The 23321-nt window shown below is 35.2% G+C and overlaps 1 long non-coding RNA gene across 1 annotated transcript; it reads left to right on the top strand.

Annotated features, from left to right (window-relative positions):
• The first annotated feature begins 359 nt into the window (after window positions 1-359).
• LOC143072392 (uncharacterized) lies at window positions 360-10272 on the top strand. Its single transcript, XR_012977160.1, has 2 exons — window positions 360-497; window positions 9604-10272. It is a non-coding gene; the product is annotated as an uncharacterized LOC143072392 (long non-coding RNA).
• The last annotated feature ends 13049 nt before the right edge of the window (window positions 10273-23321 follow it).

Genomic DNA, 23321 nt, shown 5'->3' with positions numbered 1-23321 from the left:
GAACTTTCCATACAAGGATAAGGTTGTGTTAGAAAGTTCAAAGTGAACGAGTTTCCGGAGTAAAAAGAGTTGATATGTTAATTTTTATATTGTGTATATTGTATTGTATTGTTTGTATATGCCTTCAACCCCCAGGGGTATAAATGTGCATTTCATTAATAAATAAATAAATAAATAAATAAATATATTTACAAAAGTGCAACCTCAATGACCATGTTCCAATTCAGAACGATGTCGTCTCTTCTGAAAATGATATTGTACACATACATGATGAATGAAATAAAACGGGAATACGTCGTTATAATTAAAAACCAAGAAATGTATTTATAGTCTGCGTTGATTTGCCTCCTCAAGGCCTCTACTTCATATCAGTGTATTTCCTCGTGATAACATAAATATTGGTCGATAACTAAGTCATGACAGTATGTTGTTCTGTACTGAACTGATAGTAAATTGTTTCTACTATACAACAGATCAGTAAATTATCTCTTAAATGGGTAAGTTGTTTAATTTTATTCTCGTTGAAATAAAAGGAATGAATCAAGGTATGGTAAATCATAACTTCTCCATATTTTATCCAGGTATAAAATACAAATATAACGATTACATAAAATGAAATATTTTTTTGCATTAAACTAAAATATTTAAAGTTATTTTCTAACTTGATTATTTGTACAAATATAGAAATAAGAAGATACCATGGATACATGGTATGCTTTCCAATGAGATGAGCAGCTCTTCACCAGATAACAACTACAGGTAATCGTACGACCCTCAGCAGAAAGCAAAAGCGCTGACGCCATAAAATGCCACGAAATATGCATAGCTTACCAATATGTACACTTAAAATAAGACAGCGTTAGCAAGATAACTTCAGTCCACTAGACTCCGGGGCTAACATATATCATGCCATTGAAAGATTTAGATGTTTTGCATTTTAATTGTCTTTATCTGATTATTTTTTTTCTGTTCGTGACGTCATTTCGTTCTTTGAAAAATTCATGTAAACAAATGTATTTACATTCCAACACATGATCATCTGTATATCAGATGTTAGTAGCTTTTCTTTTTCAAAATATAAGTCGTATTTAAATTAAGTAACACTCCAAATACCCGTGCGACCATCGCACAAATAACCAAATGCAGGACGACTAACAGATTTTCTGGCAGGAGGTAGTTGGGGCAAAAAGGACAGAAGGGACAGAGCCGGATTTCGATTGCACAGGGTTTCCCCTTTTGTAGGAAAAATGGTTGAATATATCGGGAATTACTGAGGCATGACTGGAGCGGGCCCTTTCTTAGACAGTCGGTGGAAAACTGGATCCGCCATTAGCAGCGGACGGAATATGCATTTCGTCTGCTAGGTCGGCTTATAAATTCGAATGTCTCATGTTTAGTTCTCGACAAGTAATGTTTTACGTCAGACAGGCTAACAAATTGGACCTCGTTATTTTAGTGGTAAATATGTGCGTGAATTGGGCCAATAATTCCTTTAAAATTGAAATTACAAGAAACTTTCAAACAACTTATGTTGAACCTGCACAAACAGTTGAATTCCTCGTTTTCGCAGTAGCGGTGGACATTTTGCAATAGGGTATAGCAATATTTTTAATATAGTTTCATTCAATTCATCTCTATATGGTAGGTGTAAGTTTTTCCTAAAAAAAAAATTGTAAGGCCCCGTCTATCTTTCAATTTTATTTAAATTTGTTTTGTCGTGTCAAGTCATAACCGACATACAAGCCAGCAAAGAAGGGCACACCCGAAACTAAACTAGCATCTACTCTCAGTTTGAAGCAATTTTGAATATAAAAAATATTCTACTTATATGAAATGTATCTGGAAAACAGTACATCAGCATGATTCAAATTCAAACGTCCATATTGCAATCTTATCCTGTTTTTTTTAATTTTCAGTTGGTTTATTTCAACAAAAAAATCTCATATCCCCAAAACCGCTATCAAAAAGCGCACGACAACGAAAAACATAGTTAGCTGTTCAAGTATCATATATCCGAGGTCGATATCCATTTGTGTAAGCTCGACCGATTCAAATGAAGAGTGGGTCAATATCCTGTGATAGGTTACTATTAAACAAATGCTGGTCTAGAAATGGGTCAAGGTAACATATATATAATTCGGTTAAAGACTTTTAGATTTAGTAAACATGGTTAAATAATGTGTGGTAATAATGTACAAAGGCTGGTTATATATAACTTGTTTGTATTCGTAATTCATTTACTTAGATATTCATTCATAACTAAGTAAAGTACTTGGGCGTGTTGTCTTCATGAAAGTGTGGTTCAAAAATAGTAAGCTCACCGATGACACCGTCCTATGAAACGGGGTGTTTTTAAAGTATTTTTTAGTTTTGTATTTACATGCCTGGTATATTTAGCTAATAACATATTATCATAATTCAAACTTTATATTTTAAACAGATATAGCAGCTACGATTTTCATTAAACTCATTTTTCTAATCTAAATGCTTTGAGCAATAAAGATTTGATTTGATGCAATATTTTTATATCTTTATGGCATTATATTACATGTGGAGCAGGACCTGCTTACCCTTCTTGGGCACCTAAGATCGCCCCCAGTTTTTTGGTGGGGTTCTTCATATTGCTTAGTCTTTAGTTTTCTATGTTGTGTCCTGTGTACTATATTATATGTCTGTTTGTTTTTTTTCTTTTTTACCCATGGCGTTGTCAGTTTATTTTCTATCTATGAGTTTGAATGCCCCTCTGGTATCTCTCCCCCTCCCCCACCTATTTTACGAAAGAAGTAGATGTTAAGTAAATGTCATTGAAACAGCACAATAACACTTATTAACCAAAATAGTCTCCAGTGATGACAATCCCCGAGTGTGTCCGTCAGCACAATATCCCATGAATTCAACAGCCCAACTTGATCTGTCTGCTGCTTATCATATACCATCAATAGTTCAATATAATATGCAATTGATGATAAACAAAAATGCATTATAATATATGTTTATCAAAATTGAGCATCCGGGATACAAATAGCATTTATATTCTCTACACATTTTCTTATTTGATAGAATTGCATTGTCGGACTTTGGTATATTTGATTTATAAGCCAATTTGCTTCTCCTTCTTCCAAATAATGAACACAATCAACAAACTGATTATACTGCCATGGGTTTGGTGCGCTTACAGAACCACCCCCTTCCCCAAATTTATTTTAACATCATTCACCTTTGTCATTCACGGAGCTGATAAAACCCCAGGAGGGAGAGCATTCCAAACCCGGGTGGTTCTTGGGAAGAATTATGATAATCACTGGATGCCGATGGTCGTTTGAAGCATTTGTCATACATGTTTCTATACTGTCTTTCTGGTGGTATTATCGCGCTCAATTTGATATGGCCACTTTATTGTTTTCTATTTTATAGAGCATTGTAAGTCTTGCTTCTTTTCGTCTTTACTCCAGAGATGTCCATTTAAGGTGTCGGGGTATCATGCTTACACTGGAGCTGGTATGGTGTTTGTTCGATACATAACATGTCTTCCTTGGACCATCTCGATTCTGTCAATTTCTATTTTAAGGAATTGATCATCCCATACTGGACATGCGTATTCCACAATTGGTCGAGTACTAGTGTTTTGTAGGCATTCTCTTTACTGTGGTTGATCCTATATTTAGATTTCTTTTAAGGAATCCAATTGTTTTATTCGCTTTATTATAGATGTTGTGTACATGGTCATTCCATATTAGTTCTGATGTAAATGTGAAGCCTGTGTATTTAGCACTGATAACTGTTAAAAGAATGTTGCTATGTTAGTTGTATGAAGTTGCAATTTTGTTGTTTTTTTCTGCTGATGGTAAGCACATTGCATTTGTCCGGATGGAAGGACATTTCCATTTCTTTTCCCAAATTCCAAGTTTGTCTAGATCTTTTTTTTTAATCTTTGTCTGCTGATTAGGTAACGTCTATTGTAATGTCTGCAAATAATCGGACGGTTGATTTAATCCCGTATGGCATATCGTTAATGTAGAATAGAAATAATGTAGCCCAACGTACAGAATATGGGGATACTAATCAGACTCTACATCAATATGTGAGGAGCTTTCACCATCCACGACTACTGCTCTAGTCCGATATGACAGAAAGCTAGCGAACTACTGTAATTACCTTGACCCCACTTATACTTAAACTTAAAAGTCCACCCTTGACGTGATTACTAGAAATATTGATGATTTAGATTTTACTGTTTTAAAATCTTTTTTGTATTTGACTCAGGCCATTGGTTTGATAATTACATAAACAGTCTTTTTGCATTTATACTTCTCTGTACCTCCCTATCATCCACGAAATAGTGGATAATGATAATCTTAATCTATAACAATAAATAGATATACTGGGTATATATGTCTATTGGGCTGTTTATGTGTTAAATGCATAGACTTTTTACAAGTCATACTCCTAACGTTACATGAAATACCATACACACAAGTCCTCTCGAAAATCAACAACATAAATGAAAAAACATGCTTCTCAGGGTATGATAATACACTATTCGTACCAGAAAGAAGGCGTAAATAGCCCTTGTGGAAAGGGCCATTTATGTAACTGCCATGACCAATATCGACACGAACTTTACAGCTATTACATTAATGCTAGCAAGACAAATCTTTGTTTGACTTGCTTGCTTTGCTTGTTTTAATGTTTGCTCAAGCATGGCAATTAAGATAGGCGGGGCTTCAGCTTGTATATATCATACTTAAATTTTATTGGGCGTTATGTTTGAGGTTAAGGACACTTAATTTTAAAACATCACAAGATGACAAATATAAAGCGCAATCGTAGAAATGGCAGCCAAAAAAATGCATTTTTTTCCCTCGAAGATATGTATTTTCATCATCAATCTTAAAAGATTGCCGTCAAGTACTTGTAGTAAAACAAAATAGCTATTCGAAAACACCTACTCTGATTTTGTGATTCATTACATAGATATTTTATTTGACCCATATATTTCATCTTTTAGTACTGTGCTTTGTTAATGTTATAAAGTCAAGCTGTAGCTTTGCTATATAAAAATGATAGGATCTGAAGCGAGATGATGTATTGATTTGTACGTTTTTAAGACAAATTATTCATCTCAAACACACACTAACATAAGAAGGTGCACTCGATTTTCTCTTTTTGTTACGATTGTTACCAATTTTTTGATTTTTTTTCTTGAGTCACCTATTGGAAGGGCAGACATGGAAATAACTGAACTTATAGATTGAAATGTTCTCCGTCCGTGGTAATTTAAAAAAAATCGGAGGTTATGCATTTTCTTCATCCAACATAATAAAAATAATCAGTTTGAAGGTTTACAACAAAAATAAAAATCCAAAGTGCGCAATATTCAATTACAATGGACATAATAAATAAAAGGGATGAATTAAGTCATTTCCCCCCTACTTAATTTATCCCTTTTATTAGAAAATAGAGTGCACCTTCTTATGTTAGGGTGTGTTTGAGATGAATATTTCGTCTTGAAAACGTACAAAGCAAGAATATTTGATACACCATCTCGCTTCAGATTCTATCATTTTCATATAGCAAAGCTACAGGTTGACTTGATAACATAAACAAAGAACAGTTCTAAAAGATGAAATATATGGGTCAAATGAAATACCTATGTAATGAATCACAAAATCAGAGTAGGTGTGTTCGAATAGCTATTTGGTTTTACTTAAAGTAAATGACGGCAGTCTTTTCAGTTGGTGATGAAAATGTATATCTTCGAGAGAAAAAAAATACATTTTTTTGGCTGCCATTTCTACGATTGCGCTTTATATTTGTCATCCTGTGATGTTTTAAAATTTAGTGACCTTAACCTCAAACATAACGTCCAATAAAATTTTAGTATGATGTATACAAGCTGAAGCCCCGCCTATCTTAATTGCCATGCTTGAGCAAACATCGATACAAGCAAAGCAAGCAAGCCAAACAAAGATTTGTCTTGCTAGCATTAATGTAATAGCTGTAAATGTTCAATGACTCATTTGTACTTGTTCATATGATTGAACATATTTTTTGACACTGTACGTCACACAGCTATGGATATTTATATAAATATTTATTGAATATTTTTTTTAAATGTCTGTACACGTTGTAACATTGATAACGGTTAGACAAGCATTAGTACATACATTGTGTATTAAGATTTGAAAAAAAATATGTTTTGGATAACCTTAGATCATGGTATAATTACAAAATGCAACTGGAAGTCAAATAAAGGTAAGATGATCAGTGAAGATGATAAAATGAATATAAAAATAATAATTTATTTAAAAAAAAAATTAATGTTTGAATATTAAAGGATTGGCACAAACGATGCCACACCTCAAAACAACATTACGTTAGAAATGTTCCTTTGAATGATCTCGAATGGACATATATAATAACTTAGAATCATCGACTCATTATTTCTACCTTAAATGGCATGCACACACCTTTTGTGATTTTCATGAGCGTGTATGTTAGTTGTTTAAATTGATTGATTGGTTGGTGGTTGTTTAACGTCCAGCGGCAAATATTAAATGCATATACAGGACATGTTGTAGTTAGATATTAATGAACTCTTCTCTGTACCATTCTGGGATATTTGTATGTGCTAGCCGACAATGTGAAATATATCACCTCAATCGGACATATACTTATTCTGAATCTGAGCCCACAAGTCTATGCTCTTTTTAGTTTGGTTTGGCCTAGCCGTATATCGAACACACACAACATCCTGCACATGAATCCAGTAACTAAGGGTTTAAAACTATACCATTGGAATATCGTTAAAAACATCATTAAGGCAATTTCAGGTACTTTTGTGAGCGTCAACGTAGAAAAGCTACCATATTCTTGGTCCCTTCAGTCAAACTTTTGAGGTCTGAAAAAGTTTTCTTAATCAGTTGACTCAAAATTGGTAAATAATTAAATTTAAATTTTGTCTGCTTCTGTAACCCCTTTTTTTCAGTGCAATCTTAAGCCACCATTTCAATTTTGTTAGTGGTTCATCTTGCTGATCGTAATAGCTGTGTTAACATTTAATAATCAGATTAAAGTCAAGCCATGTCCCTTTAATGCCATTTACTTTCACAAATGTGTTAAAGGTTTTACATAGAAATAACACACAAAATATTATGTTTCATTCTCTTCATCCTACAATCATTAAACCCTGAGATTAACCACAAATAACACATTATTTCTATAGCCAGTCAATCCTATGTTATGTAAACTTGAAACATTTTTTCAAACTTGCACGCTATAGGGCATGATACATTTTGTATATCGTATAACTAAGTTGAATGTCAAAACAACGAAAGTTCATTTAGGGCGGTTGGTTTGCTGTGAAGCTAGGATAAGAAGCCCGCACACACACATTAGGTATTAAAACTGATTATCCAGTGGCAAAAAAAAATAAGATAATAAAAAAATCAAGTCTGATCACGATATATATACATTTTAGTATTAAATCGTCCAAAAGATTTTTCGCCTCGATTCGTTCGGCGGTGTATCAATTACGCCCCCTTTCAAAATTCAAAAAGCTGCCCCCGTCTCTGTTTATCATGGAAGAATATATTTGCAAAATCATCCCATCCATGCCCCTGACCTCTAAGAACTGTGAACTTGTTTCAGATATGTCTTCCCTTCAAGACTAACTTTAAATAATATAATGAAAAACACATAAAATGTGTGAAAAAAAATCATTTAAGAGCAATTAGTCGACTGAAGTTACATTATTCACATTATTGTAGATATTGTATCTGGTCACATTTGATGTTTCAGTTTCTATCTTTCTGCTTTACTACTAGGATGTAGGTATTAAAAGATAAAAGGTAAACATGCTAAAATATGTAAAATATCTTGATTTATTTCAGTCAATCGGTTTAAAAGACCACGACATGGAAAATCTAAAACATTTCAAACGAGTAAACTAACGGCCAAATTTATGACAATACAATAAAATGTTGCGGGGTTAAAATTGTTTGTAAAAGCCAATAACAGCTAATAAAATTGAGAATGAACATGGAGACAACAACCCGACTAAAGAGCAGACAACAGCCGAAGGCAACCAAAGGGTCTGTAACGCAGCCAGAAAATCCCGCAACCGGAGATGGTCCTCAGCTGGCCCCTAAATAAAAGTGTGTAGTTAAGTGGAAATGGACGTCACATTTGACCCCAAAACAAATAAATGAACTAAAATTAAAAAAAAACATACAAGACTAACATAGACCAGCGGCTCCAGTCTTTGGACAAGCGCAAAAATGCGTCGGGGTTAAACATGTTCTGTGAGATCCAAAACCTCCCCCTATACCTCTAGATAATGTAGAATAAAGAAACACATAGTTATAAGCACAGTACAACTGAGTTTAAGAGAAGTCCGAGTCTGATGTGAGATTAGGTAAGAAAAAAAAACTAGCAAAATGACAATGATACATAAATCAACAAAGGACTACTAGCAGTTACTGACATTGCAGCTCCAGACCTCAATCAAACTGATTGTGAGATTTATGTCTTCATCATATGAAAATCAAGTACAATCCCTGCCGTTAGGGGTTTAGTGTATTATACCATCATAAATAATATGAGAAGAACATAATCCAATCATACCAGCAGCTGGTTTTAAATTAGAATAAATGTGTTTATTTCCGATGCAAAGACCCTATGAGTGAATCAATATCAATACCAAAATATGCAATCCTTAATGACATGAAAACTGTATCGTAACTATATCCTTTCCGAATAAGTCTATTTAAAGGTTTGATTAGATTTTGAGGTGCATGCTGACATTTTTGTTCTTTGTAAAGAATATTATATTTAAATATTAGATGTGCAATACCTGAACGTATAAGGTGTCTGCATGTTGATTTATTTTTACGAATGATGTCCATGTACCGATGATAAAATTTAGTAAATGTTGCGACTAGTTTATGATATCGAAAACCCTGGTGTTATAATTTTTCAGTAATACAGAGATTTCTTTCTTTAAAATCAATTGCGTTGTTATGTACACTCGTGAGCGAATAGAACAAGTTGATATATATTCATCTTTTATTATATCTTTTATTGTTGGTTATGTCTGCTTATTTATTATTCTTTTTATCACAAGATAATAACAATGCTCAAAGTTCGTCAAACATTATCATTTCAGGGCATTAACTCCTATAATGGTCTCGTGCATTTTAATCAATTAAAACCGTTTGTTTTAATGAGATGGGCATTTGTGTCAACATAAACACAAGAAGATGTTGTATGATTGCCAATGAGACAACTCTCCACCAGAGATGTCAATCTTGTATTACAACTAAAAGTTCAACAAATGAATATACTTCAAAAGCACAAATGTTGATTAATTGATTACAATTTGTCAGGTTATCACTAGCACATGTTTTACACTGTTAAATAATCCAATCCAACTTTTCTATATTTTTATTTGTTAAATGGATGGTTACTATCCCATTTACGTAAAAAAAAAAGAGAGTGATTTGTCTATATGGCAAAAATTACTTACGAATGTTTCATTGCAATGCAACATGTGTCATACTCCATGTCGTAATAATCTTATCTTATTATATTTTTCCCTTTCAGAACCTTACAATGATGTCCTTAGACTTCAGTACCAAGACCCAAAAACATTACTGTTTGATGCTGTATTGCAAGGGAATACTGTAAAGGTTAAACAGCTTGTTTCTAGTGGAATAGACAAAAATACAGTCATTCATAGCCCAGTCAAGTGGGAAGGTGCTACGATCCTCGGTACTGCTGCTTACGAGGGACATTTTGAAATTGTTAGATATCTGGTAGAATCAGGAACATCCGTTAATTTCATTGACCCATGCATGGGAAGAAACTCCCTGCACTGGGCATGCATGGGCAATCAGTATAACATAGCGAAATTTCTCATTGAAAATGGTGCTGCTGTAAATCATACAGACAAAGACCTCGTGACTCCTTTGATTCAAGCATCACTTTGTCAAAATCTTGATCTTGTTCGTTTGCTTATTCATCATGGCGCCGATGCCAACTTAGTGGACCGTCTGCAGTGTTCGCCTCTTCATTATGCATGCATGTATCGTAATCCTTCATTAGTAGAAGTCATAATTAAAAGTGGTTGTGTTCTAAACAATCATTCTAGTCTTGCGAAAGGAACGCCATTATCTAATATAGTTATTAACATGGATATGCAAAACTGTTCTTTATTGTTGAATGCTGGTTATAATCTTCGGGGTGATTCTTGGTTTGAACAGAGTAAGAAATGTCATGATGACCATAGAATTAAAACTCTCATTGACTATCAGAAAACCATTAAGTCACTAAAAAACTTGTGTCGAATAAATGTTAGAAGACAGTTGTTGAAAGGTGTGAAAATAGAACAAACAATTAATTCACTTGAAATTCCGAATAACTTGAAATACTTTTTGAACATGGAAGAAGTATAGTTATCCGAAAGCTGTCATAGTAATTTTTGGGTACATATTTTGCATATATTTTATATACACACTATAAAACTCGTGCTTAGAAATTAAACACTAAATGTGTTTAGGATTGTGTTTAATTTCTAAACACATTTCCCAGTAAGCACATAATATTTAAAAATGACTTTGTTTTAAACACACTTAAAAATGAAAGTGTTTAGAAATTAAACACATTTTTCTAAGCTAAACACAATTCTAAACACAATCCTAAACATATTGTACTGAAACACGTTTAGACCTAAACATGTTTAGGGGCCAGTTGAAGGACGCCTCCGGGTGCGGGAATTTCTCGCTACATTGAAGACCTGTTAGTGACCTTCTGCTGTTGTTTTTTTTTCTATGGTCGGGTTGTTGTCTCTTTGGCACATTCCCCATTTCCATTCTCAATTTTATGTAAAAAAAAAAGTTGACAAAAGATGTGCTTAGAATTGTGTTTAGGATCTAAACACCATTTCTACAACTGCATATTTTTACATTTTTGACAAATAAAACCGTAAACAATCATACTTGGTTTATTAACTATTAACATTACATTATTAATGAATATATTTGTTAAGTTACAATATTTTAAATTCACCCGACACTTTGTATATTTAAAGTAAATATTGTCTTTAGCACAATCGGTTTGGTTAATGCAATGGAAGTTTTATATGGTCTTCTTTCCACTTAATACATCTAAACTATTTAAAGAAAAACACAACACAAACTTATGTTTTTGACTAGCTCGCTCGAGTACTGCATAGAATTATAAATATATATAATATAAAGACCGAACAACCGATTATTCAATTATTTTAAAGCTGCAATGTCTTGAACGAGATTGAAAATCAGCGCCGGCCAATTATTTTAAAAGAGTTATGTCCCTTGGAAATATTGAGAACAATGGAACATTGCATTTTGAGCGCTCTCAAGTGTTCATCTCCTGCCAGATTTTTTATGAACCTTATTATATCATAGATTTATATCAGCATAGTCTTTGGCGCTTTCGATAATAACATCTGATGAAATATTTTGAACGAGTTTTAAGTTGGTATTAATTTTTCAAAGCAGTTAACGCGTATTCTTTAACTGATATTTCAAAAAGTCATTTATAATTGATCAAAACAAAAGTTAAATACACGAAGAGTACAAAGTGCCGAGATTATTTTCTTATTAACCACATATTTTGGTCTTACAGGAATAAAATGCTTCCACACATTACAAAACGGTATCCAATTTGTTCAAACGTCTGAAAACGTCGAAAAATCCGAAAAACGCGAATTTCCGACGTTACATGTGCTAAAGTTTCAATTAAATATTCATGATAATAAAAACAAATCGTGTGGTGAAATTTGGAAAAAGATGTTGATGGCTGCCAAAAAAAAGGAATAATGCATGTTGCTATATATATACTCAGGCCGGGGAAATAGATTCGACTCAAGTTCAATTTTGCGATTTTTATTATCGTTTATAGCTTTTAACGATTTATTTAAAAGAATGGTGAAATGGACAAAAAAATCTCATTACATGAACTTCGTTCAACTTTAGCAAAGACCAATTGGAGACACCAAGGCAGTCCTCTAAATGTAAAATGCGAATTTTAATTTATATTGCGTAAGTACACCGAAATAGATCATTTAAAGTCGTCACTTCAGTAAGGTGCATTTACTAATATTAAAAGACTTATGACAAGTCCACGAAATGTTTTACTTCGCGATTTGTCCTGCTATTCATGTTATGACTGTCGTGATGAAAGAAATTCCCGCACTAGCGAAGCCGGAACTTTTCTTCAATATAAACAGTAAAACTTGTGCATGAAATTGAGATAATTGAAAGATTCACTAATCCCAAACAGCATCGAAAACCGTTTCACTGAATTAATAAAACCCGGGATTATATTAGCCGTTTACGGACGATCCAGGAGTAGATTACTTTATTTTAAAATGAGGGGGGATAGGACCTTTATCGGGACTCCGGGATCGGGTGTTTTTAAGCTCGGGATTTCGGGATTGACACTTTCGGGATCTGGGAATCCTTTTTTTTCGGATTTCGGGACGTCGGGATTTACTTTATTTAAATTCGGGACCTCGGGATTTCGTTTTTTTAAGTCCGGGATTTCGGGATCAGGACCCCTCCTATCCCCCCTCTAAAATGTATATCAGAAGTTAAACAATTTTAGCAAGCAACTTTAGATAACTTGGGAAATAATTCGCAAGCCAAGGTTCAAGTAATTGAAGGGGTGTATTTCGACAAATTATGTGCTAGGGAAAATACAATTCTTTTCAAATTAACCCAGGGGGGAAATATTTCGATTTACTGCAGAGTGTCGATATTTTTGTATTGGGGTTGAATTAACGGATATAGAAATTTTACAATGACAGATGATATGCACCTAACCCGATTAATTCAGTCGTTATATTCCGCTTACTACATCCTCGCAAGTAGGAGAGATCGATTACGGGGAGGGTCTGAATTATTCGGGTTAATATGCACCATGAAAGTTTAACACCTTATGATAAAAGTGTTGTACACTTAAAGGAAAATAATTTATTTATGGAAAACCGTTTACATGTACTTCTGTTTCATTTTTCCTCCCTACATTACTTGCGACAATACTGCATCTTTAGCTGAAAAACATTCGGAAGCTGTCAAAAGATTTCAAAACCCCCTTAACATGAAATTGTCCATATTTTGAGTTAGAGCTGATGAAGTTTTCTATAATTTTGATATAGTTTGTCCCAAAAGTAAATAAAAAAAAAGTTTGGTGACCCTAATAGAGTATATCAATAACATGGACATTTCTATATCAATACTCAAGAATGCACCATTTTTAAAGAAAATTCGTGAGACAGGATTTCACCTTTGCATTGTCAGTTTCTCTTGAGTTTACGAGTTTTGTGTGATCCTTTAATATCTTCCGCACTTTTTGTTCTCATGTCATCCGGCCACAAGCAGTTGCTGATTTGACATATGATTATAAATGGGACAACAAAAAATATTACTTATATATCTCACGCTACGCAATTTCTGCTTAGAAAAAATAAAGTTTGACTATCAAATTGGGTGTAATATTTGTGTAGTAGGGATCAAGCCATACAATTTATGGGCGGCAGTGTTTGTTGACCACTTCTTTTTATTTTTTCCATTTTTGTATCGTTTGTTTTCTGTCTTATGGATGTACAGTCTTAACCTTTTGCTATTGGTTTCAAATATTTAACACTTTTAAAATATATATTTTGAAAGTTTTACAAATTTTAATCATGTTAATTAGAAAGATAAAGAATTGTTTGAAGAATATTTTCAGATAATTTAGTCATCTAATGTTTTTAGTTTTCTCCAGAAACATGTACCCTGTAAACGTTATCAGATCATGTTTGTGTTCAGTGGAGCACCTTCGCTAGCCAAGGGTTACGATCGACTCCCGTTCTCTTCACCCTTGGCGGATTGAGATAAAATTTTGGAGACACAAGGTAAGGATTTTTATTGGTTGCAGTCGAAACTCGCTGCATCCAATCAAAAAGCGCCTATAACATGATCACGTGTAAATGTAGAAAGTGTTTGTAAACAATTGCCACTTGTTTATTGTTCAACAAGTCTTTACATTCTATAAACATAAGACTATATTTAGTGACAACTTGAATGTTTTTAATCAATAAAAAGAAGTTCCTGTGTATGTTTCATGCACAGATGCATGAATGTTGACGTATATTTTCGTTTCCGGCTTTATCAAGTATGTAGGTTCTAGACGCTACCGTGTTTTTACCTCAAAATTGAAGAGTTCAAGTGCTACCATTGGTCAAGAATAATGTATTCGGAATGGGCGTGACTTTAATCTTCCGATAGATGGCGCAACATTTTTTCACAAATGTTGGCTCAATCTGCCAAGGGTGAAGAGAACGGTAGTGGATCGTAACCCTTGGCTAGCGAAGATGTCTGTAGTGGATCGTAACCCTTGGCTAGCGAAGATGTCAGTGGAGTAGCTAGGTAATTTTTACGTGTACGCCCAAACCTCGATGAGGGGCCTGAATGAAAAAAGAATCGTACAATAACCATCTGTCACCCGACATCCGTCAGGACGACATAACTAATTTCAGCTGATCTATTTGATTGTTATTCATTATAGGCCTATCCAATTTATCACAAATAAATCGAAATATATATATTTTTCCGTGTTTGGTTTAAATCAGATATTGATCAAAATTGATAAATGGTTTCATTTGTGTAGTACACTGCCACTGCTTCGAAATTTTGTGTGCTAGTTTGCCTTTATTTATGAAGTTAACTGAATGAAATTAGTTCACATGGTTGACTTAAAAAAATACAGTTGTTATTTTATTTTTAAATTGTAACGTTTATCTGAATGACGTCATCAAAACTGGTGCTGTGTGTGACGTTTGTGCGTATAAAAGTGGCAGGTACTTGAAATTACTGGAAACGTTTTGCAGTAAAACCATTTATTTTTTACCGATTTTTACAATGTAAAGTGTTACAGATCGAAAAGCATTCGATAATTGGTAACACAGTTTGCTGTTTGTAAATTTATATTAAATAAAACTGTTTGTTCAAATTTAGAAGGTTAGCTCGGCAGCTATAGTCGGTAGAATCCGGGAATATCTCTTTTTGAATGCACTCTTTTACCCATCATATTTCTTGAGAAATTTACCCATTTTGGATTGGCTTAAACATAGGTTTACTTCACTAGTATTAAAACAATCAATTAAAGTTATAATAACTTATAAGGAATAATTTTGACAATGCCGGTCTAATAAGATAATTTCTGCGAAAACCAAATCAAACCCGGATTTTTTTGATTGATCATTCTAATACTTAAATACGGCATACAATCTGCATACCCCACCTTATGTGTACTGTACATCCGTCTCACTTTGTTGTCAATTCAATATGTTAGAATACATATTCAACTTTTAGTTAAGGTCGTGTTTTTATTTACCCATCACTTACTGAGTATTTTTGGATTTAGTTTTGTCCTTTGTTACTGTGCTGGTTTTTTTTTTTTTTTTGTGCTTGGTCCAATTTTGACAAGTCAAGCTCTTTTTAAAAGCTTTTCGCTATTTATCCTAATGTTAAACTGGTACCCGACAGTTCTAGATTGGAGGAGGGAATTAACGACTACAAAAATTTACTGAGTTATTCCAAAGCTAGGAAGAAGTCTTTGGCAAAGTTGTCGTATCACATACACTTTCATTTCATGTTTTTTTTTCTCGATCCTGCAATACTTAAACAAGCATGTCGTGATTATCTCATTTTAAGTGTTTCACATTGAATTATATAGTGACCAATCGTGCATACAAGGAGAGAGGTAAAAGATACCAAAGAGATAGTCAAACTCACAAGTCGAAAACAAACTAACAATGTCATGGCAAAACACTAAAACTGCCCAAAAGACAAGTTAAAGGCAGCAAAGAATACTAAAGACTGAGCAACATTAACCCAACCAAAAACTGGGGGAGATCATATATACATAACTATTGTCGAAGGCAGTACGCCGACGACCCGTAGTTTATAGCCTTGTTATGATGACTGTGGTGGCTATATGTGTCTCATTTGTAAACCATACTACAGATATCATAACTTTCAGATATCATAACGGACTCTTTCAAAAATAATACTGGTGCCAAAAGAAAATTCTGAATTATTTATTTTAACAAACATAATTGTTCAACAACAGCTAAAGAATAAACAATATATAAACACGGACGGCAGTGCATGATTCTATAAAAATTACATACAAGCTTATACTATAGTACTGACAATTCAAACCCATCACACGCAATTGATATACGAACTTGTTTATATACAGAAGTTAGCATGTAGATCAGTCCATCTGATTCATTAATATTATTACACTATTGTCATCATTTTGAATCCGGGTTTTTTTTCGTTACTAGGAAAGATTAAACAAGACTCCAGTCTAGCTACTTCGTATGACTATAACATAAAAAGATCAAGATATAATCAAATAGAGCTATGGAAAAGAGTTAAAAATATAAAAACATATTATGAGGCATCTCTTGTGATTCTAAGACCAGTGTTTTTTTAATTTTCCGTTTGGCTCAATACTGGATAATAAAGGGTCGTCTAAAATTGAGTATTATCTTCTATCTAACTGGATGGGGTATGAATTTTATTTATTAATGAAATGCACATTTATACAACCCCTGGGGGTTGAAGGCATATACAAACAATACAATACAATATACACAATATAAAAATTAACATATCAAACATCATATATAAAGTGGTAAAACAGTAATATTTATGCAGGCGTTGTGTCCACTCCCCTCAGTGCAAATGACTTTTTAATGAACGGAACAGTAAGCTGCATAATATCAAATGAAGATAGAATTAATTGTAATTTATCTGTTTCAGACAAATTAAAGTATTCTGGACATATATTATTTATATCTTTTTCAAGCTGATTACGTAAAGATTTATTAATTTTACATTTTAAGAAAAAGTGGGTTTCATCTTCAACCGCATTTAAATTACAATGTTTACATATTCTATTTTCTCTTTGAATTCTTTTATGACAACATTTTAATCCGGGGCAATTTAGGTGTCATACCACCAATTAAAAGTCCCTATCTGTTCAACCAAATTTTGCAATTTTCACAGATTTCTAAATATTTTACCTTAAGTTTAACTTCATAGAAACTAGGTATATCCTGAATTGTACAGGTGTCACCTTTCTGCATGCCAATTTTTATAGCTATAAATACGTTACCATCATAAATTCTGAGTGTAACCCCAATTGCGTCATAGGTCAGATGGAAAATCCCAACTAAAAATAAACGTACTCTCACTGGTCCGGACATATACCCCTGTTTGCCCATATTCTTCCATTCAATTTCCATCTGCGACATCGGTCACACGTGCACATCAAGTTTTACAGATTCAACAGAGAAGTGTTTAGTTTTTTGAATAGCTTAATTGCTTTTCATATATATTGTGTATTTTATTGGAAATATATTCCCTTGTTTTGTTTAAATTTCTAAACAAATTATTTGTGTTTTTGACTAAAGTAAAATTTATTATGGACTTTAATTTGAATAGTCCGTATGTAAGTATTCCTGGTTCGGACTATCTCTTAGATGGGTCACTACCTTTAAGTCCCCCCCAAACTACCAGTACATTGACCGGAGTTTCGACAACGGTGTCTGGTATTGCTACCTATCCGACCCTTTCACAAGGTTCGGCCATGCATTTTGGGGGGGTACCTACGTCAACTTCGGTGACTCATACTTTATCTAGGTCTGTTAATTCAGCGGGTACTATTAGTTCTGTCCCAGGTACAGCTATGGGCTTGAACTTGCCAGGTTCTAGACCCCCATTATCCTATTGTGGGTATATGCTTCCCAACACGGGCACACAACCTTTACCCTCATGGTCTCAGCCACCTTGGCCACAGTCTTACCCTTATGGTGGGTTTATGCCAAACCAACCTGGTTTTTGGCCTTATAGGGACAATTTCTATGGTCCCCCTTCTGGGGTAGCTACTGCACCACCTTTAGCTCCTGCTCTACCCGTAGCAGTATCTTTGACTTCTGCAGTAGCTCCTTCTACCACTGTACCTGACTCTCAAGCTTCTAGTTCTTCTCATGGTACTCAGGTTTCTGATCATGCATCACCTTTGGATGGTTTACAGAAGTTACTTTTAGACTTTGGTGAGTCTTTCAAGGCTGAATTTAGTACTCTATCCAGTCGTATGACTCTACTGGAAAATAGAGTTTCTTCTCATCAACCTTCTCCAGCTAAGTCTGTAGAATGTGATGAGAGGGAGGATGACGAGCTTTCTGTTTCCCCTGGGAGTCATGAAAGGGCTTTCCTCACTGATGAGGATGTTGAAAGTTCTTCTTCTCCCAAGGTATCGAAGACGGCCCCTGAGCCTTCTTCTAAGTCAGCTCAACAACCTCCCACCAAGGAGACTGAGGATCCTCCTTCCTTGAAGGATCTTAGGGATAAGGTGTATACCTTGATGAGGGATGAAGCACATATCCCTTTTCTCTCTCCTTCCAAGCCGAAGAAACCTTCTTCAACTTTTGAAGCTTCCTGTGGTATTTCTCAGGATACTGTGACTTCTCACAATTCTTTTCCTGAATCTGGCCATATGACTTTTGCTTTACAATTTATTAATGAAGGTATCGCTAATTCTGCTAGTGAAAAGGTTGCTAATAACAATATCTCAGGATTTGGAATGTCATCCTTTTCTGATCAGGTTAAGTACAAGGATTTTGATATCTTTGATTCTTCACTGGGTAGACTTGTTCCCAGTTGTGACAAATCTATGTCATCTTTATTGGGAAAAAAGCCAGTAGATGGTCTTCGTCTCACTCAACCTGTTTGGTCAAAGACTGAGAATCTCCTTCGTAGTGCTTCTCAAGTTCTTGGCACAGCCGAACATTTTCTAGCTGCAACCGGACATTTGCTTAACAGCGAAGATTCGGTTGTTCCAGCAGAAGTACGATCCTTCTTACTTCAACTGGATAAAGCTTTAGGTTCATCTCAGTTGCTTTTAATGGGTTCTATTGCTAATTGCACCCTATCTAAAAGAGCAGAGTTTCTTGAAAACATTTCTATCGCTGAGCCTTTGAAAGATTCTTTACTGAAATCTCCACTCTCTGACAAGATGTTTGGTTTACCCTTACAGCGGGTTCAAGAGGAACTCAGCAAAAACCCTCCTCCAGTCAAAGTTAGTGTACAAGTTACTAATGGCAAGAGGTCGGTTAATGCTACATCTAGTTCTAATAGTACTTCTGCTTCAGGTGGTCCTCCTTCTTCTGCTAAGAAAAGGAAGAATAACTACGGCAAACCGCAGAACAAACCCAATAACTCAGGAAAAAGCTCAGGTAAGCCTTCTGGTGGTTTTAAGGGTTCCAAGAAACCTGGGTCTAGTACCTAGGTTCTTGCCCCCTCGTACGTTATTGACAGCTTCCCCAGGGGAAAATTTACAACAAGTTCCTCAAAAATCAATACCAGTAGGGGGGAGGTTAAGTTTTTTCCTAAATCAGTGGAAGAAAATTACCTCAGACTGTTATGTGCTGTCAATAATTCGAGGGGGATTAACACTTCAGTTCAAGAACCCACCTCCTCTATCTGCAGTTCCAATAAGTTTGTCTCATACACAAGACCCAGTCAAGTGTCAACTTCTATCAGTAGAAGTGGACACTATGTTACAAAAAGCTGCAATAGAGGAGGTGTCGATCTTAACTCTGTCTCCGGGATTTTATTCCCGTCTTTTTCTGGTTCCAAAGAAGACTGGAGGAATGAGGCCAGTCATAGACCTATCTATTCTGAACAAATTTCTTATTGTTCCCCACTTCAAAATGGAAACAAACAGATCCATCAGGGCTTCAATCCTTCCAGGAATGTGGACTACTTCTCTGGATCTTTCAGACGCGTATTTCCACATTCCCATTTCCAAAACTTACAGGAAATACCTTCGCTTCGTTTGGAACAACAAAGTTTTCCAGTTCAAGGCTCTCCCTTTTGGCCTGTCTACAGCCCCTTTGGCTTTTACCAAAATCATGCAGGCAGCTATAGCTCACCTACATTCCCTGTCTATTCAGATTCATTCCTATCTGGACGATTCCCTTCTCAAGGAATTTTGCCCAATCAAATTGAGGGTTCAGACAGACTTGGTCATCAATTGTTTTCTGTCCCTAGGCTTCCTTATCTCTTGGAAAAAGTCAGAGATAATTCCGTCTCAAGACTTTGTTTTCCTGGGAGAACATTTCCTAACCAGTGTAGGCCTAGTCCTCCCACCAGAGGAGAAATTTACAAAACTATGTCAGAAAATACATTTATTCCTGACGGTTCAATCAGTCACAGCACGTCAATTCTTGCAACTTCTGGGTCTATTGAACTCTCTGGCAGATGTAATTCCATTGGGACGACTTCACATTCGTCCGCTTCAGTTTTATCTGCACAAGTTATGGATTGCAGCTTCACAAGAATGGGAAGCATTGATTCCAATCACTCAGCCTTTATTTCCACACCTTCAATGGTGGTTAGTACGGGAAAATGTAATGAGGGGCCTATGTCTGTCCCCTCAAGTTCCCAGTCTAACATTATTCACAGATGCCTCCACCCTCGGTTGGGGAGCATATCTGGAGGGGCTTACAATCTCGGGAGTCTGGAGTCCAGATCTTTTGGAAGAGCATATCAATGTATTGGAAATGAAAGCAGTTCTGTTTGCACTGAATCATTTCCAAATGTCTCTAAAGAATCAGTCTGTCATTCTGGCCACGGACAACACAACAGTTGTAGCTTATCTCAAGAATCAGGGAGGAACTCATTCACCTTCTCTTTATCAGATAGCCAGAGACATTCTCCTTCTGTGTTTTCAACTCCAGGTTCATCTAGTGGTGAGACATATTGCGGGGCACCTCAATATTCTAGCCGACACTCTATCCAGATCCCTTGCTCCAGTAAACACGGAGTGGGAACTACTTCAAGTAGTTTTCAAAGCTGTGACTCTTCATTGGGGGTCACCTCAGATAGATCTGTTTGCGACCAGTCTCAATCACAAACTTCTAACATTTGTGTCTCCGGTTCCAGATCCAAAATCTTTTGCGGTAGACGCAATGAGCCTATCTTGGAAAGGAATGTTCGGGTACGCCTTCCCTCCTTTCAGGTTTCTCTCCCCAGTACTTCAGAAAATAGCAGGGGAAAATTGCAAGATCATAGTTATTGCTCCAGCATGGCCAAAACAGTCTTGGTTTCCAGACCTTCTGCGCCTATCATGTGCTTGTCCTCTGGTTCTACCTCTGAGACCAGACCTTCTGTCTCAAATCAAGGGCAAGGTTCTTTATCAAAATCCAGAAAAACTTCATCTACACGCCTGGCTTCTCTCAGGGTTAGCCTCAGAAAGAGAGGTTTTTCTGAAGGAGCAACCAAGCATCTCACAAAGTCTGTCAGAGACTCCACTAGCATTGTCTATGATGCAAAATGGTCAATCTTCTCAGATTGGTGTAGTGAGCGGGAAATTGATCCTTTCCAAGTCACTGTACAACAATTAGCAGACTTTCTAGTTTTTCTTTTTGAATCCAAAGGATTATGTCCCTCTACTATTAAGGGATATAGATCAGCTATCTCAAGAACTATTCATATTTCTGGTGGCCCAGATTTTGGAATCAATGAGCATATTTCTCTTTTGGTTCGTAGTTTTAGTCTTGAAAGACCAAGACAAAAAACTTTAGTTCCTAAGTGGGACCTTGGACTAGTTTTATCCTTTTTAAAACTTCCTCCTTTTGAACCAGCAGAAACAATAGATTTAAGGTTTCTTTCCTATAAATGCTGTTTTCTTTTAGCTTTGGCTTCTGGACGGAGAAGGAGTGAAATCCATGCCTTCTCTATTTCTGATGCTTGCCTTCGATTTAACAGGGATAAATCTTCTGTTACTCTTTTAACGGATCCTGCTTTTTTGGCAAAGAATCAGATTCCAGATAAGGGTGCAGAACCAGTTGTGATTCCTGCACTCCCTAGCGATTCTATTTCTGTACTTTTATGTCCAGTAAGAATCCTATCTATTTATCTGGAAAGAACGTGTAGTTTACGTTCTGTTTCTAACTCAAGACTCTTTATTCCTATTAAAAAAGGAATCTCAGATCTTTCTGTTAAAACTATTTCTACTTGGATATGCAAATGCATATCTTTAGCTTATGGTTCTTCTAAGGCAGAACTTTTAAATAGTTTTAATGTTAAAGCTCATGATGTTAGGGGTATCTCTACATCCTGGGCTCTGTTTAACAGTGCATCTTTAGAAGAGGTACTGTCTGCAGGTTTCTGGAGAAATGAGAACTCTTTTATATCTCACTACCTCCAATCTATGGCTACTTTTGCCGAAAGTTTATACTCTCTTGGACCTATAGTTTCAGCACAAAGATTGAACTTTCCTCCTGTTTCTTCTGTTACAGGGGATTCAGCTTTACGTTAGATTCTGTTACTCAGAATTTATGATGGTAACGTATTTATAGCTATAAAATATTCAAATTTTAAAGTAAATTTGGATTTTATTAGATAAATACTTACCATCATAAATTATAGGTCCCACCCACCTCCCCTTCATCCCCTTTCCTTATGTTTCTGTCTTGAGGAAATTGAATGGAAGAATATGGGCAAACAGGGGTATATGTCCGGACCAGTGAGAGTACGTTTATTTTTAGTTGGGATTTTCCATCTGACCTATGACGCAATTGGGGTTACACTCAGAATTTATGATGGTAAGTATTTATCTAATAAAATCCAAATTTACTTTAAAATTTGAATATTTCAACATACATTCAAAATCATATAAGAAAGCAGAGAGCTTCCGAAAGGAGGTACCACTAAAAATAACCCCTGGTTTTCTGGAAATCTTAAATTAGTATACTATGGAGCGCATTAATCCTCAATTTTTAATGCAAACTCATAGACAGGTAAATTTTGGCTCAAAATGGTCTTAATATATTTCTCTTTCAACAAAACTTTCATTTCTGCAAATTTGTTAGTTAGTTTAGGTGAACAATGACATCAAATGCACTTTTTTTTGTCCGAGTAGGCCTACTTTCACGTTCTAAATTTGAGGGAGTAATTGGTGGTATGACACCTTTATCTGTGTCAGTCATCGGCGCAGTCATTCCCAAAAAATGGGTACAATTCGAATGTAGACACTGTTAAAAAATAAATTTCAACTGAACAGAGAGAGAGTGTTGTTTTCTTCTGTGTCTATATCTAGACTGTCATTTTTTTAATTTTTACTTACACCATTTTAGTTGTTTTTTAGTTTTAGCATTTTTTGTAAGACAAGGTAAGTATGAACGTATCGGAGGTTAGTGTTGTATAAAGTCATCT

Source organism: Mytilus galloprovincialis, chromosome 4 (assembly GCF_965363235.1).
Source record: "Mytilus galloprovincialis chromosome 4, xbMytGall1.hap1.1, whole genome shotgun sequence".
In the NCBI taxonomy this organism is placed as follows: domain Eukaryota; kingdom Metazoa; phylum Mollusca; class Bivalvia; order Mytilida; family Mytilidae; genus Mytilus; species Mytilus galloprovincialis.
This window is presented reverse-complemented; position numbering and strand designations above follow the sequence as displayed.